General features: G+C 30.5%; 1 long non-coding RNA gene across 1 annotated transcript; it reads right to left on the bottom strand.

Moving 5' to 3' along the window:
* Positions 1 to 6,499: 6,499 nt before the first annotated feature.
* LOC142330286 (uncharacterized) lies at positions 6,500 to 13,312 on the bottom strand. Its single transcript, XR_012757749.1, has 2 exons — positions 12,958 to 13,312; positions 6,500 to 7,303 (listed from the first exon to the last, which is right to left on the bottom strand). It is a non-coding gene; the product is annotated as an uncharacterized LOC142330286 (long non-coding RNA).
* Between the last annotated feature and the right edge of the window lie 1,269 nt (positions 13,313 to 14,581).

Genomic DNA, 14,581 nt, shown 5'->3' with positions numbered 1-14,581 from the left:
TATATTAGGCAGAAAAGGTTTTTTCTAATTTGCAGGCAGTGATTTTAGAAAATGTGACTGGGAGATCGTATACTTAGATGAATCCTAATTTTTATCATCTCATTCAACGACAAAATTATGGGTTGACGACAGCAGTGCAGGACTTCATTTACCAATAAATAAAGGTGAAAGCTTAATTATAATTCACGCCAGAGGTGAAATGAACTTGATTCCAAATGTAATGTTAATTTGGACAGCCAAATCAAAAAGTGGTAATTACCATGATAGCATAAATACTAAAAAATATTTGAAACGGGCTGAAGAAGAATTAGTTTCTAACTTTCCTCTTGAGTCTGTAGTAATTATTGACAATGCTCTGTAAATAAATACCTGTCTGAAAAACTTCCGGTGTCATCAAGCAAGAAATAAAACATGACTGTTTGGCTTCAGAAACATCATATTCCAGTTTCATCTCAAATGCTTTAACCACAATTGTGTGTACTAATTAATAATGTTAACAGAAAATGATACCTATTTGACGAACTGTTGGAGAGAAGTGGGCATCAAGTTCTGTGGCTTCCACCTTACCATCCTGATTTAAATCTAATTGAGATGGTATGATCAGAGGTAAAACATGTTGCAAGCCTCAACACTGGGAACCTTAAAAAGGTTAAACATTGGAACATTGAAAAGGTTAAAAAAATTGAAGATGAATATTGAGCCAAGTATTGTTAACAGATTCTCTGACAGAATCTTTCATTGTCTCTTTATGTAGTGACAGTGATAATAGTGACAATTACCCTGAAAATAGGTTATGAGAGAGAGGAAAGAGTTCTAGCTGAGGAATTAATTGGATAATCCATTTTCCAGTAATTAATTAAATTTACAGTAATAATCATCTATCAAAATATTTACCATGTAATTAGCAATAGATAATATTCTGTCATCCACTAGTACATTTTACAATGTACAATACAGAATTAGCTGATTATTCCATTTCAAAATTGTTGCATTCATTTGTTATAAATACAACAATTATTTGGTAAGGGGGATTACTAAGAGTGAGGAACATGTTTTTATGTTGGGTGGTAATTGTAATCACTCCAAGTTCACCGTTACATAGTAGTGACTGTACATGTGTACTGTACATTAGCAATTATTGTAAACACACATGCAATTTATTGAATTAAGTCGGCAGACTGTTGCCTACTGCAATAAGGCAATGAATCATGAAAACAAAATGTTGCGCATGTTCCTTCACTTCTCTTCAATGAAACTTGTTTATTGGGTCTGCACTGTAAGTTGAAGATTGGTGCTGTGATGGGGAATGGACTGCACAGGAGGCTGAAGAGCTTTACGCATGCATTATACATAAATTATTCTTACATAAATAATATTATAAAATCATATTTACAATGACATCATTGTCTAATTACTGTATCTACATTTGCATTTTAAATTATGTTTAAAGTATGATTAATGTTATACAGCACATATTACAGTAGACGTGTAGGTGCTTGGATTTATATCATATAACAATTAATAAGTACGAGGCATATTCATGAAGTAAGGGTCATTTGATCATCAAAAAAAAATTAACTTATGAGAAAAGGTTTTACTTAGTTTTAGTATACTACATATCTACTTCACTTCCCACATAATCACCATTCTATTCTAAGCACCTTTTTGTAACGCTGCACTAGTTTCTTTAGCCCCTCTGCATAGAAGTTTGCCACCTGGGAATTAAACCAATTGATAACGGCAGTCTTGAGCTCCTTGTGTTTTCAAACCATTGACCACTAAGGCACTTTTTTAAATGCAAGAAGAGGAACTAGTCGTTTGCTAGGTGCAAGGTTGAGACTATATTAAGGATGGTTAAAAAATTCCCAACGAATCTTGAATCTTCTTTTTGGTTAAGGCAGCGCGGTATGAGGACACATGTCATGAAGGAGGATTACACCAGACAACTCCAGCATTGTTGATTTTGGATCACACATCTCAGTTTGGTAAGTGTTTTGCACTACATGTCAGTTGTAATGTCTGCTGCAACCAAAATAATGCCTTTTTCATTCCAAAAAATAGTAGCCAACATTTTTCGACTTGAATATGGAGATTACTTAAACTTTTTCGATTTTGGGGAACTTGAATGGCACCACTGCATTGACTGTTGTTTCGATTCTGCATTGTTGTACGATATCCACGTCTCATCACTCATAACAATGTGGGAAAACAAATCATCTCCATCTTGTCAATAGCGGTCCAAAAATGCTCATCCACTGTACATTCTTTGCTCTTTGTGTTGGTCGGTGAGCATTTTCAGTAACTTGCACATAATTTGTGATATCCAAGCTTTTCTGTGATAGTCATATAGATAGAGGAGCATCCAACACGTGGAAATTCATTTTTGTGAATTGTGATGTCATCGCAGTTTTTGGTTCAGTTATTTAACGATTTCATCAGTCTGAATACTGGGCCTGCAACTCCGCTCTTTGTCATGCACATTTATGTAACCATTTTTAAAGTCTCGACACCATTGGCTAATCTTTCTTTCACTCGTTACTGTAGGTCTATATACTAGACACAACTTCTGATGAATTTCAGCAGTTTCAGATCCTTTTGCATACAAAAATCGAATTACAGCACGCACTTCATAACTGCGGTAGAAACAACTGTCGCGGACTTGCGATCTGCATTCACTGGCAGGGAAATGATTATTGCATCAGAACAACTGCAGTGGCTTCATAAATAACCAATAGATGGCCCTGAATGCATGAAACTGTGTTCAGACCTGCTGCTGTACTTAAATTCAAGCCGATGACCCTTACTTTATGAATATGTTACATATTTAGTATCTTCTTACATGACAGTATGATCACAATCTTCTGAACTGTAACAAGGCAAGTTTAATAAATTTATTTGTGTGCTTTTAATTTAAATCTATTAAGTAAAATTTTTTAAAGAATTATAATTTTTTTCTGTTCGTAAAGTATATGTGTAGGTTTTAAAAACGGATTGCAGTTTCTTTTTGTTATAGGGCATAATAGTGTTAGTGCATTCACAAGAAACAAAATAATTTATTTTAGTGACTTTTTTTTGTTAACAATGAATCCTGTAACTAAAAGCAAATTAAAAAATAAAAAACTGTATGGACAGAGCAAAGAAATCATAAATAACATGTTAAATTTTATGGAAGAAAAAGAAGCTAAGCTCAACAAATCTAAGAAATCAGACGACAGTTTTCTTATTCCCTAGCAACAGGTTCAGTTTCATGTTAGTAAAGCTACTAGTGCATCTGTTAGTGTGAACATATTTAAAAAGGGAAGCTGAAAGCATGTTTTCAAATGAAAATGGTGAGTCAAGTTTCTGTACACCACATAAAAATCGCATGAGACAAAAACCTCATAGAATGATTGACAATTGATTACTCAAGCTTCAGAAGAAATCAAAATTTTTACTTGACAGATAAAACAGTACATACTATCAAAAGAATAAAAAATAAGCTTCAAAATGATCTCTGTTGGCAAGAAGGAGAAACAAATTTAAGGTTTATATTACACAATTTACAATCTTTTTTTTTTTTTTTTTTGTGGGTGAAAAACGCCTGGGCATTATCATCGCCCGGTAGTTATTACTACCCTTTTACTAAAACAACAAATAACTGAATATTGTTGACAAAGAAACCAGATACTGCTATGAAGAGAATTTTTATTTGAAAGCCATTAAGAAATTTTGAGAAGAAAATAGACCAATCACACATTGAGATGAAAGTTACATTTTAGCTTCACATTCATCTGCTAAATTGTGGGAAAATGACAGCAGTGAGGGCTTCATCCACCAGTTTCCAAAGGCTTTAAAAGGTTATCATAATTCACGCAGGAGGAAAAGATGGGTTTGTTCCTAATGCCTTACTGACATACACAGTTAGCCAAAAACAGGCCACTACCACAATAGTATGAGCGATAGGAACTTTCAACAATGGGTTTCCAAAAAACTTTTAGGAAAATTGAAACCAAATTCTGTAGTTCTCACTAACATACCGTAACATTGTTGCAAATTGGGAAAAATTCCAAATATGAGAACTCTTAAAGCAAAAGTGCAGGAGTGGCTAAAGAGATGAATATTTCCTTTGTTAAACCAATGATTAAAAGAGTTACTTCAGTTAATACAAGCATCAAATCCAGTTGTAACTTATTCTCTTGATAGCATTTTAAATGCAGAGGGTCCATATGGGTCTTAGGCTCGCCCCCCCCCCCTGTACAACCTGGATTTAAATCTAATAGAACTAATCTGAGAAATAATAAGAGTGGGTGCCAGTTCGAAACTTCAACTTTAAAGCAGCAGATATTATTGCCCTCAGTGAATAAAAAGTTTCTTCTATTGAAGCTAGTATGTAGTTAAAATGTTGCGACAAAGTTATTGAAATTGAAAACTACTTCTGATGTAAAGAATGTGCCATGGATATTGAAGTTGACAAACTAATCATCAACTTTCTGCTGAATCTTCTACTTATGACAGTGAGAGGTACTGAAGATGAGGTTCTATCATTGATACTATCTGGAGTTGGAAGAAATGGATTCATAAAGTTTGAATACAAATGTTAATGAAATATTTAACCTATGTGGGTATCTAAATTAGGTTTTAATTAAAAAATTAAATAACACAATTTGCTGTTACTTAACATTTTACAGTAATCTAAGTTTTTGTTTTCCATGGATTTTTTATATTTCATAAAGTTCTCTAGAGTTATTACAAATTAGAATTACATTTTAATTAATCTATTTTGATTTTCTTTCACTAAATTATCTCTTACAGTTTCAGTGTATCATGGTTTATAATTAATAACATAAATATGTTTGTGGTTTAGTTTAATTTGTATTTATAACAATGATATATGTCGCACTTGCGATGATGTGAGACAATATTAGTAGAATTTACAATGTACTGTCCCTTGCATGATAGGCTGCAATTGTCAAATTACGCCGTGCGACCTGTACAAATGAAAAACACAAAAGGGTTTTAACTTTTTTTAACACTGGAGGTGTGAATTAATGTGATAAAGACAGTGAAAAGGCCTTTCCCAATGGTGTTTAGTCAGTAAATACAAATGAGGAAAAACTGAAGATTCAACAAATTAAAAAAAAAATCAAGAGCACATTAAAGAGTGGTTTAAGAACAGAAATAAAGTCTCAAAAAGAGTGTTCACAAGAATTTGAACAAATTAATAAGCTTACTTTTGAAAGGTTTAATGAAGCTCATAGTAGAGGATTACCGATCAGCGGGCCAGTGATATAAGAAAAAGCTTTGTTATTTGTGAAATCTTTAAATAATGAGCAATTTAAAGCTTTTTTTAATTGGCTTCATAAGTTCTGCACTTGAAACAATATTGTCTTTCTTGTGGTAAGTGGAGAAAGTGCCTGAGTAAGTGAAAATTATGTTAACAATTGATTGGTTGTTAAGAATAGAACAGGCATAATCAAAAATAACCATTTACACAATGTTTTTAATCTGGACAAAACCGGTCTCTTTTTTCATGCTATACCTGATAAAACCTTAGGAGTTAAAGGTTCAACGTGCATTGGTGGGAACCTAAGTACAGATCGTATAACGGTAATGTTTTGCTTGAACACTGTTGTCGAAAAAGAAAGACCACTTGTAATTAACATGGTCCTTAGACCAAGGTGTTCTTCAAAGACAAACATGTTAACAATAGATAAGCACTGATATGCAAATAAAAAATCATGGATGATATCCTAATTTTCCAAGAAAATAAATTCAATGAGAAAATGAAGCATGAAAATAAAAGATCCATTATGATTTTACATAATGTAATATGTCACACACCTAACTCCAGATTATTGCATGTAAAATTTGTGTTTTTACCTGCTAAAACTTAGAGCAAGCTACAACCCTTAAGCCTCTGCTACACATGCAGTATTACTAAGCAACCTAGATTGTACAATATTTTGAAAATGAAATATTTACGTAATATTTCTGTCCAAGCAGTTTTAAAAGGCTGCATAACTTGCTCAAATTGTTTTATTGTACAACCTGTAATAGTCTTTTAGTACAGAACTCCTGAAATATGGATACAAAGAAACGTTTAGCTACTTTGTTCATATGTTGCTTACTACAAATGGCTGGAAACCAAAAAACAAAAGAAAGTTGTGATGCAGAGAATATTTTAACCAAAGTACAAATAGTGATAAGCAAATTTTAAAGAAAATGTTGATGATTATGATTACAAGTACTACTGGAGAACAACAAAATTTTTGAAGAACTTCTCAGAATTGTTGGACCTATCATTAAGAAGATAATGTAATGAGAAAATCAGTTAGTGCAAGAATGCGACTGACTGTTACTCTAAACTTTCTAGGTACAGGCAGATATTTTAAAGAACTTTGGTTTTCTATGAGAATTCCCCACCAGTGTATTTTCAGTAACTGTTCAGGATATATGCGAAGCAATAATAAAATCATTGAAGAAATATTTAAAGGTAGGTTCAGAATTATTACTATTAAAATTATATTACTACTAATATATTAAATAAATTATTACAATAATACTAATTATTCAGTTATTACAATTATTATTATTAATTAATACTATTATTTAGTTTTAATTACTGATAAAATTATTAAATACACAAAAGTACTGGTGCCGTCTATTACTACTGCCAGTACAGGAACATGTAATTTAATGATGTTTCTGTAGCTTATAACAAATTTGTAATTTTAAAACTGATTTTTTTAAACAGTATAGTATCAATATGGAAAATTGAAAAAACTTTCTTGGTGGCAAAACAAATTTTATATGTTTACATTTTATAACAGATTTTAATGTTAATTAACAATATAGAATTTTAGAAATAAAAAATAATCCGCCTATTTACAAACCAAGAAAATTATTAAGTTCCAGTTTTTGAAAGTTGGTTTAATATAATTGAACATTTTCATTTGCAGAATAATTACTAACAGAAGAATGAACATTGTTCGGGAGGTTTTCTTGTGTAAAGATATGTCTCTCTTGTTAAGTTATCTAACTGGTCCTTCATCAAAATTTCACTTATCAGTTAGTTTATCAGCCAGTAAGCGCTGTAATGTTGTCATTGTAGACAACTTTATTGCATACGACCAGGCTAAAATAATACTCTCGTCCTCTTCTTTTTGAAGGCTTTGAATTGATTTAGTCTTCTCACACTGCACAACTTCAGTTCTCATTTTTTTTTCTTTTTTGGTGATGTAGAACAAGCAAATGGCAGGACTGGAGTACAGGAAGTTGAAGACTGTTCATGCCCTTCTTCAGCTTTATCAGAGTCAAGAGAATCCTGGAAAGGAAAATGACTAAAAATTAGACAGGAATGCGAAATCATTAAATTTCATAAAAATTTACATTAATTATGAAGTAGTCTGTTTTGGATTAAAGATTAAAAAAGTATTCACTTTTTAACAGTTTACTAATATAGTAGTTAAAGCACTATGTATTTTCATTTCAGCAATCAAAAACCTTTTTTCTGAAAAAATGCATTTTTGTTGCAGTTCCCCAGGACTGAAGAGGAATAAATGGAAGATGCATCAAAGTTTGAAAACAAGTGGCAATTTTCACACTGTATGGGTGCTACTGATGGGAAACATATTGGAGTCAAAGTATGACCAGAAACTTGTTCACATTATTTTAATTATACAGGGTTTCATAGTATCGCTCTAATAGCGATTGCAAGACCAGATTATGAATATTTTATGGCTGATATAAGTTGTTATGGCAGAGTATCGGATGAAGGGGTTATCAATGGCATTGAGTTATATACTTGTCTGGTAAATAAACAATTATATCTGCCAAAACTAACCCAGTTTAAGATACTTAAGTCATAACATTCTTTTGCATAGCAAATGAAACCTTATTCTAGACAGAATTTTAACAAGGAAATATAAGTATTCAATTACAGCTTGATTACAGCCCAAAAGATTGTTTAGAATGCATTCAGTATCTTTTAACACAATGCTTTAGAGTGTTTAAAACAACTATAAACCTCAGTCCACAGAAAATACCAATAGTGTTATACCTTACAGCCTCGCCTTACCTTACCTTACAGCAATAGTAATGAATACCTTAGCATACATTTATTTACATAATTTTATACTGAAAGTAGTCATCTGATAATGTCTAATGAATTACAAGCGGATCCTCAGATTCCACCTCTCCAAGTTCACAAACACGGCAGAAATTTTAATTCTGCCATTGAAATAAGAGACCAACTCTGTAAATACTTTAACAATGAAGGAAGAGTACCTGTTGTAACATTTGTTGCTTATTTATTCTACATAAGTGTATTATAGTGTTTCAAATAGTAATGTCATTAATAATTATACTGTGTTGTAATATTTTCATTTATTTTTGTGTGTCAAAGTTGTACTGAAAAATTATTCAGCTCAGCATTGCACATTTGTAACTTTTTACAAAATAATTCTTTAGTACCAGATTGAAAAATTTACAACGGTTTTTAATAAGAAATTATGTAATATTTTCAGTAAAACAGATTTATATTAATAATAATATAATTTGTTTAATACTTAATAAGTTACTTACATTAATCATTTCTTCAGATTCTTCTACCTCCAAGGTTGACAGGCTGTGGAGTTTCTTGGTCCACAATAAACTTAATTTCATTAAAATACCAAACAGGTGAGGTTCATAAATGTTGTCAGTCCCAGACCCAGTTGTTACAGACTGCTTTACTTTCAGCAATTCTTTCCAAAAATTAACACGTAAATTTTTTTTATAACTACATCCAGTCAGGTAACATCTGGATTACTTCTATAGAAGTCTAATCATTTTTAAAAGTAGATCATTTTGCATTTCTGTCACTATAATTTGGATTATTTTGGTCCCAAAGAACAGGCATATCATGATAAATATGTATAAATTTCAATAAGAAATCTTTTTAGTTTAAATTTTTGAGTAAATAAATTTAGACACTTGTAAAATAAAATCGAACTGAACAGAAACAATAAAAAGGCCACATATTATGTTTATAGAAAATCAGAAAAAAAAACAATTTTGTTTACAATCTACAAACACTGGCGATCTACTTGAATTATTGCGCAACTGGGCAACAGAAATTTTAAAAATATTGTGCATTACATGCAATAAATTGGGTGATTTTCAAAAAATTTTATCATTTTTAGATTGCACAAATCATAAAAAATTAAGCAATATCATTTTAGAAGCTCAGAAGCTCATTTAAGAATGAGAGTGTGTGATGTCAATATTGTTCAATCTTGATGTCACACAAGTATTTTGTGCAATAATATTGTACATGAAACAGAGCCTCTAAAGGCTCAAGCAATTATTCTATCATTCAAGCTCTTTCATCATCACTGTATTCTCTCAGCACTGACTGCAAGAATGGAAGAGTCTGAACATCTAACTAAATGTAGTACTGTATTTGATGTAGTAAACTGGATAAAGTCATCATGAGATTTGGTAAGAGTATCAACAATCACTGACTGTTTCAAAAATTGCACTGACCTGCCTTTAAGTATCACAATTGAAGCATTAATGGACGAGTGTGCTGAAGAAACAGCGGGAGTACTGCGACTCAAAGGATGGGGGACTAAATATAACCTCAGAACACGATGATAACTAGGAAGAAAATTTGTTTGCAATAGCAAATGAAATTGTTGAGCTCGAAAACCCAAATGAAAATAATGATGTGGAAGAAGATGGCATTCCGACGTTTTCATTAGGGCAAAGTCTACACGTTATGTGCCATTTAAAAAAATGGTATCTGAATTAAACAATACTATACAAATAGATTTATTTGGAAAGGCTGAAAATCGAATTGAAAATCTATCAAAAAGAAAAGACTAGCAGAGAAACAAATCAAAATTAACAATTATTTTTAAAAAATAAATAAATTTTTTTATTTGTAGCCAATAATTAAAATTACTTTAAACATGTTAAATGTAAATTATTTAATTAAGTAGATATTATACTGTGTATTAAACATTATTTTACATTTACATACTGCATTTTATTGAACAATACATTCAACACCACATTAGGCATATTCCATAGAAGCTAGCTTCCTTAAATAATCCTTAATTTTTGCAGTATAAAACCCCATGTCTATTACAAGTTTACTAACACAATACTGTATATAATTTTACGATTCCTCCTCAAAATTACCACTATTTAACCAAACCTTGAATGGTCATTCACTGTATATATGTATGTGTGTGTCTGTATATATTATATGAAATACTATTGTTTTACACATTTTTCTTTTGAAACTGATTGTCAGTTCAATTTACCAGTATTTAGAAGTTATATTTTCTGGTTAATAATTTGATTTAATTGTTTGCGAGGCCCCTTTGCAACTTAGTATTGCTCTTTGTGTTGTACCATACTTACAAAATTTTCCTTGTTTCTTTAATAATTCAATTACAATTATTTTTTGGAATGTTTCATAAAAATTATATTGAGGGCAGTTCACTTAAAGTGAACATTATGACCATTTTCTTATAAATTGTTTAGGATCAGTTAGGGCAGTCTGAAAAATACTCTCTTCATTACTTCAAATTTCAACTTTATACCAATCTCCTCTACTCCCATAACAACTGGTCCAATCCTTTCTTTCTTCTTTTTTTACTACATAAGTCTCACATCTGTGTAAGTCCACAACAGAAATAAAACATCACAACATGATTTTTAAGATCCTATCTTCATTTTACTACATTATAACTCCTTTCTACTTTCCTTAGATTTTGCTGTCATCGATTTTACTTCCTATACTCTTTAGCAATATTCTATTAACATTCTTAGGAACTTGCAATCATATATGCAATATGTAATTTTAAAAAAATTACTGATATTTCCTTCGTAGGAAATATCTTACTTGCTACATGTTTTGTTGTCACAATAAGGAAACTGTGTTTAACTTGTGCATGAATTAATTTTTTACATGTGTTGATCAATGTTCGAAGATAAGTTAATTTACAATGTCATAATTTAAAAAATGAAAACAAAACATTAATATTTTCTGAAAATTTATTCTTATCTCAATCCCAAAACAGTTAAATCACTTTCACGAGTAATAAAAATTATTAAACTTTGATATTCAGCATAACCAGTGAATAAGGTTATTTTATACAAATATGGAAAAAATAAAAATTAAATTAACAAAGAATTGTTACATTATCCAGACTAAAAAACACTACTGGTGATTTTCAAAACAAGAGAGTTTTTCATCAATGCCCTTATTAATTAACTTATTCAAAATCAATATATTATTAATGATCACTCACTAAAACAACTAATACAATAAACAGTAAAAAATAAATAAGGGTTTTTTTTCAATTTTTCTCCTCCTCCCCACACTATTCTTTATCCACTTCCTTTATTCTCCCCACACTATCACAATATTATAAAAACAATGACCTAATAACTAGAATGGAGTGATAGGGATGAATAGTAGTTCAACAGAGTTTGTTTGTTTCTTATCTTACCTGCTGCACTGCACTTTCCTATCATCATTCTTATCATTGACCTTCTTCAATATGCAGTTACCTTCCACAATTTTATTTTAACCATATGAGCTTATAAGTGAAAAATGACATGGGGTGTTCGGTTATTGCAAAATGTGAATATTTTACTGAAAAATAAATTATGTGCAAATAACTAAAAAATGGGATTGAACATTTCAGAAGACCACAAAAAGCTGGTGATGTAAAAAAAATGAGATTGTTGTGTTGAAGTGCCGCTGCGCCCAAATACATGTTTTCAAGGATTAAACTAGGTATGAATAAAATAATTTTTTTCATATATTCAAGCAGTTATGAAATTACAACCATATCTTTCTGTTAATGAGAACTACAAATAAATCATAATAGCATTGACTGGAACCATTATTTAATAATAAGTCACTGTTTGAAAAAGGATGTCCAGTGAAAGAAGACTAATCAAAGAGAAACGAGATTTTGGAGGAATTTGCCAGGAAACAAAACAGGTGTTTTCTATTTACTGTGAACAACAGAAGAGCCGACATGCCAATAATTGTGGAACATACAGCTCCAGGATCCATAATAATGTATGATAAGTGTACTCTTAACTTAAAACAAGCATTATGATCTTACAGTCAATCACTCTCAAAATTTCATCAATCCTCTGTCAAGAGCACATACATAGTTGAAAGAATGCAGGGATAAGCAAATAACAAAATGAAGCATAAATGTGGTACAAGAAGAAGTTTGCTATCAAGCAAACTTTAAGTAATAAGTAACAATTCATTGGTACTTATGTGTAAACAGGAGCCACTCAATTTGCATTGTTTTTCTGTTGTTATTTTGTATCTTATTTATTGTATTTAATTTAAAAATAAGTCTTGGTATTAATAAGTTGTATTGGCACATTTGACGTTCATTATACAAAGTTAGCGAACGGAGGGGGAGTAGGCTATGTTGATTATGTTAATCTAACCTAACAAAACCTACATTTGCTTCGTTCCTAACCTCGTCTAATTAACGTTATATATTAAAATTAGTACAACTTATAATAGCAAAAGTAAACTAAAGACGGCGCAAATCGAATGAATCCCCGTTTAACACATAAGTACGGGTTTAATTAGTTTCAATGTAATATTTTGTGAAGTTTTCAACTAACTATATTTGTTAACATATAGTTTTATTTTCTCTCTATACTTCCGAGAGTTTTTTTATTTAAACTAATCAAACCTGTCAGCAATTTATCGAGTATCACGTTACATTGTTGGTCAATTTAATAAATCAAAATAACCTACGTGGGCAATAACGGAAACAAAGTTAAGAGGTTGGAAGAGGATAGCGGTTAAAAACGTTAAAATATCAGCTTTACAAACCAATAATTTAATTAACTCTGTATAAATAATTTCATAAAAAAAATACATATAACCTAACGTTAACGGTATGGTAAAATAATCAGCAATCAGAATGTAACAAAAATTACCTGAAGTTTTAAATCGTTTTCTTTTTCACACATTGTGTTTTGCGGCATTTATTACAACATAGTTAATTATACAATGTGATCTATCATCAATCAAATTTTCAAACTACTTCAACAAAACTTAACGGAACATTTTTACTCTGCTATCACCAGATGTATTGTTGGGTTGTAGCATTTCGATACATGAAATAATGTAAGATATCGATTGTAGTAGTATAAATTCAGAACAAAACGTTGCATTGATTTATGAAAGCTTTAAACGGCTTTAAAACAACGTGACTTCCGAAATAAGCATCGATTTGTTTTTCAATTACTTATCTTACAGCATTACTGCTTTCAAGAAGTTAAAAATAAAAAAAAAACGACTGCCAAAAACAATTAGGAAGTGCAGAATCATAACATGACAATGTAATGTGTAAGTGCGGAGCCCCTAAATTCCGGTCTATTACTATTTGATCCCGTTAAAATGCCCACGTATTATTAACTTCCCGCCGCCTATATATTGGAAATGACAAAAGTATATTTAGATTATTTAAAATAGTAGGTACTAGTTTTAGGTAGTAAGTTTGTTGTTATTAGCTCATTAAAAATGTAAATTAAAAAAATAATAAAGCAATCATCCGTAATCTTATTGTCTTAATTCAATTATATGTAATTTTTCTCGTTAATATGATTATTTTATCATTCTGTGTTGTTTTGAAATATTTAGTCTTTGAAGCTTGAGGGTGGAATTTTTTGGATTTGCCTACAGTGCCAAAAATGTTAGAGCTGGTCCTGACTATTTCTTCTCTAACCAACAGTCATTTTCCATTCAATCTTTGATAAAAATACATTTTGGCTTTATTTTACAAGTTTTCTCTTATTACTCAATTTGCTACTTTTACCTTTCTTGTAATCTACTTTTCTCTACTTCATACCATCTTTTTTTCAACCACTATTTTTTTGCACATTGTATTTCATCTTTCATATGTCCTTGTAATTTTCAGTCTTTAAAATTTTTAACTTTTTTTTATTACCTTGAATATTCATCAGTTTCAGATATCTCATTATCCAAAGTTTTCTACCAAATACTATTCTTACTATGGATAACTATGTCTATTTGTTTTCAACCAAATCTTCTCTTTAGTACCTTCTACTATATCTATAATTTGTTCATACTTCAACTTTACATCAATTTCATTTAGTGTGTTTGTAAACAATCTCTTTATTTTCTTTAATTTTTCTAAAATAAAACTTTCCCCATTTTGGTCAGACCAAAATATCAAATTATAGTCAGAATCAATATCTTTGAATTCAATCTGCAGTCCATAATTTTGTTTAGAAATTTCTGTACAACCCTTATATAATCTATCTGATATATAATCTTCTGTTTCATTATTGGCAAGTTTGATTCAGGATGAATATCATAAAGAGAAAAATTCTTTAGTGAAATAAGAAATAAAATTATACAAGAAATTTTCATTTGTAAGAAATGTCCTGAGATTCTTTCACTTTCTTCAGTAGTTAATATTATATATTTATAAACGAAGCTAGAACGCATAATCGTGCAAATATTTTTAAATACTTTTACTTTTTAAAAAGTGCTTCTAATTTTATTTTTCAAAATAAATGTTTTTATTTCTTTGAA

The sequence above is a fragment of the Lycorma delicatula genome, chromosome 9 (assembly GCF_047948215.1).
Source record: "Lycorma delicatula isolate Av1 chromosome 9, ASM4794821v1, whole genome shotgun sequence".
Lineage (NCBI taxonomy): Eukaryota > Metazoa > Arthropoda > Insecta > Hemiptera > Fulgoridae > Lycorma > Lycorma delicatula.
This window is presented reverse-complemented; position numbering and strand designations above follow the sequence as displayed.